Below are 6,000 nucleotides of genomic sequence, written 5' to 3' on the forward strand. Positions count from 1 at the left end.
AATCTCTTGACTTTAGCTTAAAGCTGCATTTACTGCACACAAGGTTATAGTGGTCCAATCCACTGTAAATGATGTTACAAAAAAAGACAACCTTCATCAGGCACCGCTGGGATTTGAACCCAGGATCTCCTGTTTACTAGACAGGCACTTTGACCAACTAAGCCACGGCGCCACTATGAGAAGCTTTCATATGAAGAGATGAATCCAATGCAATCCTCTTGTCACTACAGTTTATTAATTGTCCAGGGAAGTGAAGACAATGCAGGCAAAGTTGATCTAAAGAGGAACAGACTCCCTGATCAACTCTAGGATGGCATGTGGCAGTAAGCAAACAAACACCTTTGAAGCTACAGATGATCAAAGGAGGAACTGTGGGAGCCTCATCGTCCCTGGGTGGGCTTGAACCACCAACCTTTCGGTTAACAGCCGAATGCGCTGGCCAATTGCGCCACAGAGACCTACATGCTGCTTCAACACTTCTGTTCACAACTCCCCATCTCTGTCAAAAAGCTATTTAAGTTTTCAACATCCAACTGCATCTATTGTTTCTTGTTCTGTCTCAGATTTTTTCTGTACCTACGATACTTTGAAAGCAGGCCGGTTAGTTCAGATGGTTAGAGCGTGGTGCTAAAAACGCCAAGGTCATGGGTCAATTCCCCATACTGGCCAGAATTGCATTGATGTATCTACAGTTGTTACCTGCTTCTCAAAGGACAGACAAGCACTCTTTGTTAAAAATGTACTTTATTTCCACTTGACCAAACACCATCAGGGGAATTTCTCCATTTTATTTTGTAACAATAATGTAATCATTCAAATTAAATTTCAGGCGAAAACTCAGGCAGTTCATGACCATGTGGCCTAATGGACAAGGCGTCTGACTTCGAATCAGAAGATTGAGGGTTCGAGTCCCTTCGTGGTTGAAAGCTCCTGCCTGATTTCGGGAAGTTTGTAAGGATCAGGTTTCCTGCAAAGATGGGTTCAATCTCCATAGTGGCGAATGGAAACTCCTGCAGCTTCACATATGCCTTCACAAGATGAGTGGCTCATTGTTGAAAGTGTTCTGCAATTAAAGAACCTCCTTATATTTAAAGTGAGTGCTCCACTTTTCAATATATGTCCGTTCCGATTACACCAAACTGGAATGTCCACAAAACATCCAAAATGCATCCATTGTCTGACTTTGTTTCTTAAAACCTCTTGACTTTAGCTTAAAGCTGCATTTACTGCACACAAGGTTATAGTGGTCCAATCCAATGTAAATGATGTTGCAAAAAAAGACAACCTTCATCAGGCACCGCTGGGATTTGAACCCAGGATCTCCTGTTTACTAGACAGGCACTTTGACCAACTAAGCCACGGCGCCACTATGAGAAGCTTTCATATGAACAGATGAATCCAATGCAATCCTCTTGTCACTACAGTTTATTAATTGGCCAGGGAAGTGAAGACAATGCAGGCAAAGTTGATCTAAAGAGGAACAGACTCCCTGATCAACTCTAGGATGGCATGTGGCAGTAAGCAAACAAACACCTTTGAAGCTACAGATGATCAAAGGAGGAACTGTGGGAGCCTCATCATCCCTGGGTGGGCTTGAACCACCAACCTTTCGGTTAACAGCCGAATGCGCTGGCCAATTGCGCCACAGAGACCTACATGCTGCTTCAACACTTCTGTTCACAACTCCCCATCTCTGTCAAAAAGCTATTTAAGTTTTCAACATCCAACTGCATCTATTGTTTCTTGTTCTGTCTCAGATTTTTTCTGTACCTACGATACTTTGAAAGCAGGCCGGTTAGTTCAGATGGTTAGAGCGTGGTGCTAAAAACGCCAAGGTCATGGGTTAATTCCCCATACTGGCCAGAATTGCATTGATGTATCTACAGTTGTTACCTGCTTCTCAAAGGACAGACAAGCACTCTTTGTTAAAAATGTACTTTATTTCCACTTGACCAAACACCATCAGGGGAATTTCTCCATTTTATTTTGTAACAATAATGTAATCATTCAAATTAAATTTCAGGCGAAAACTCAGGCAGTTCATGACCATGTGGCCTAATGGACAAGGCGTCTGACTTCGAATCAGAAGATTGAGGGTTCGAGTCCCTTCGTGGTTGAAAGCTCCTGCCTGATTTCGGGAAGTTTGTAAGGATCAGGTTTCCTGCAAAGATGGGTTCAATCTCCATAGTGGCGAATGGAAACTCCTGCAGCTTCACATATGCCTTCACAAGATGAGTGGCTCATTGTTGAAAGTGTTCTGCAATTAAAGAACCTCCTTATATTTAAAGTGAGTGCTCCACTTTTCAATATATGTCCGTTCCGATTACACCAAACTGGAATGTCCACAAAACATCCAATATGCATCCATTGTCTGACTTTGTTTCTTAAAACCTCTTGACTTTAGCTTAAAGCTGCATTTACTGCACACAAGGTTATAGTGGTCCAATCCAATGTAAATGATGTTGCAAAAAAAGACAACCTTCATCAGGCACCGCTGGGATTTGAACCCAGGATCTCCTGTTTACTAGACAGGCACTTTGACCAACTAAGCCACGGCGCCACTATGAGAAGCTTTCATATGAACAGATGAATCCAATGCAATCCTCTTGCCACTACAGTTTATTAATTGTACACGGAAGTGAAGACAATGCAGGCAAAGTTGATCTAAAGAGGAACAGACTCCCTGATCAACTCTAGGATGGCATGTGGCAGTAAGCAAACAAACACCTTTGAAGCTACAGATGATCAAAGGAGGAACTGTGGGAGCCTCATCGTCCCTGGGTGGGCTTGAACCACCAACCCTTCGGTTAACAGCCGAACGCACTGGCCAATTGCGCCACAGAGACCTACATGCTGCTTCAACACTTCTGTTCACAACTCCCCATCTCTGTCAAAAAGCTATTTAAGTTTTCAACATCCAACTGCATCTATTGTTTCTTGTTCTGTCTCAGATTTTTTCTGTACCTACGATACTTTGAAAGCAGGCCGGTTAGTTCAGATGGTTAGAGCGTGGTGCTAAAAACGCCAAGGTCATGGGTTAATTCCCCATACAGGCCAGAATTGCATTGATGTATCTACAGTTGTTACCTGCTTCTCAAAGGACAGACAAGCACTCTTTGTTAAAAATGTACTTTATTTCCACTTGACCAAACACCATCAGGGGAATTTCTCCATTTTATTTTGTAACAATAATGTAATCGTTCAAATTAAATTTCAGGCGAAAACTCAGGCAGTTCATGACCATGTGGCCTAATGGACAAGGCGTCTGACTTCGAATCAGAAGATTGAGGGTTCGAGTCCCTTCGTGGTTGAAAGCTCCGGCCTGCTTTCGGGAAGTTTGTAAGGATCAGGTTTCCTGCAAAGATGGGTTCAATCTCCATAGTGGCGAATGGAAACTCCTGCAGCTTCACATATGCCTTTACAAGATGAGTGGCTCATTGTTGAAAGTGTTCTGCAATTAAAGAACCTCCTTATATTTAAAGTGAGTGCTCCAATTTTCAATATATGTCCGTTCCGATTACACCAAACTGGAATGTCCACAAAACATCCAAAATGCATCCATTGTCTGACTTTGTTTCTTAAAACCTCTTGACTTTAGCTTAAAGCTGCATTTACTGCACACAAGGTTATAGTGGTCCAATCCAATGTAAATGATGTTGCAAAAAAAGACAACCTTCATCAGGCACCGCTGGGATTTGAACCCAGGATCTCCTGTTTACTAGACAGGCACTTTGACCAACTAAGCCACGGCGCCACTATGAGACGCTTTCATATGAACAGATGAATCCAATGCAATCCTCTTGTCACTACAGTTCATTAATTGTCCAGGGAAGTGAAGACAATGCAGGCAAAGTTGATCTAAAGAGGAACAGACTCCCTGATCAACTCTAGGATGGCATGTGGCAGCAAGCAAACAAACACCTTTGAAGCTACAGATGATCAAAGGAGGAACTGTGGGAGCCTCATCGTCCCTGGGTGGGCTTGAACCACCAACCTCTCGGTTAACAGCTGAACGCGCTGGCCAATTGCGCCACAGAGAACTACATGCTGCTTCAACACTTCTGTTCACAACTCCCCATCTCCGTCAAAAAGCTATTTAAGTTTTCAACATCCAACTGCATCTATTGTTTCTTGTTCTGTCTCAGATTTTTTCTGTACCTACGATACTTTGAAAGCAGGCCGGTTAGTTCAGATGGTTAGAGCGTGGTGCTAAAAACGCCAAGGTCATGGGTTAATTCCCCATACTGGCCAGAATTGCACCGATGTATCTACAGTTGTTACCTGCTTCTCAAAGGACAGACAAACACTCTTTGTTAAAAATGTACTGTATTTCCACTTGACCAAACACCATCAGGGGAATTTCTCCATTTTATTTTGTAACAATAATGTAATCATTCAAATTAAATTTCAGGCGAAAACTCAGGCAATTCATGACCATGTGGCCTAATGAACAAGGCGTCTGACTTCGAATCAGAAGATTGAGGGTTCGAGTCCCTTCGTGGTTGAAAGCTCCGGCCTGTTTTCGGGAAGTATGTAAGGATCAGGTTTCCTGCAAAGATGGGGTCAATCTCCATAGTGGCGAATGGAAACTCCTGCAGCTTCACATATGCCTTTACAAGATGAGTGGCTCATTGTTGAAAGTGTTCTGCAATTAAAGAACCTCCTTATATTTAAAGTGAGTGCTCCAATTTTCAATATATGTCCGTTCCGATTACACCAAACTGGAATGTCCACAAAACATCCAAAATGCATCCATTGTCTGACTTTGTTTCTTCAAATCTCTTGACTTTAGCTTAAAGCTGCATTTACTGCACACAAGGTTATAGTGGTCCAATCCACTGTAAATGATGTTACAAAAAAAGACAACCTTCATCAGGCACCGCTGGGATTTGAACCCAGGATCTCCTGTTTACTAGACAGGCACTTTGACCAACTAAGCCACAGCGCCACTATGAGAAGCTTTCATATGAACAGATGAATCCAATGCAATCCTCTTGTCACTACAGTTTATTAATTGGCCAGGGAAGTGAAGACAATGCAGGCAAAGTTGATCTAAAGAGGAACAGACTCCCTGATCAACTCTAGGATGGCATGTGGCAGCAAGCAAACAAACACCTTTGAAGCTACAGATGATCAAAGGAGGAACTGTGGGAGCCTCATCGTCCCTGGGTGGGCTTGAACCACCAACATTTCGGTTAACAGCCGAACGCACTGGCCAATTGCGCCACAGAGACCTACATGCTGCTTCAACACTTCTGTCCACAACTCCCCATCTCTGTCAAAAAGCTATTTAAGTTTTCAACATCCAACTGCATCTATTGTTTCTTGTTCTGTCTCAGATTTTTTCTGTACCTACGATACTTTGAAAGCAGACCGGTTAGTTCAGATGGTTAGAGCGTGGTGCTAAAAACGCCAAGGTCATGGGTTAATTCCCCATACTGGCCAGAATTGCATTGATGTATCTACAGTTGTTACCTGCTTCTCAAAGGACAGACAAGCACTCTTTGTTAAAAATGTACTGTATTTCCACTTGACCAAACACCATCAGGGGAATTTCTCCATTTTATTTTGTAACAATAATGTAATCATTCAAATTAAATTTCAGGCGAAAACTCAGGCAATTCATGACCATGTGGCCTAATGGACAAGGCGTCTGACTTCGAATCAGAAGATTGGGGGTTTGAGTCCCTTCGTGGTTGAATGCTCCGGCCTGATATCGGGAAGTTTGTAAGGATCAGGTTTCCTGCAAAGATGTGTTCAATCTCCATAGTGGCGAATGGAAACTCCTGCAGCTTCACATATGCCTTTACAAGATGAGTGGCTCATTGTTGAAAGTGTTCTGCAATTAAAGAACCTCCTTATATTTAAAGTGAGTGCTCCAATTTTCAATATATGTCCGTTCCGATTACACCAAACTGGAATGTCCACAAAACATCCAAAATGCATCCATTGTCTGACTTTGTTTCTTCAAATCTCTTGACTTTAGCTTAAAGCTGCATG

Source organism: Ammodytes marinus (genome assembly GCF_949987685.1).
Source record: "Ammodytes marinus genome assembly, chromosome: 20".
NCBI classification, from domain to species: domain Eukaryota; kingdom Metazoa; phylum Chordata; class Actinopteri; order Uranoscopiformes; family Ammodytidae; genus Ammodytes; species Ammodytes marinus.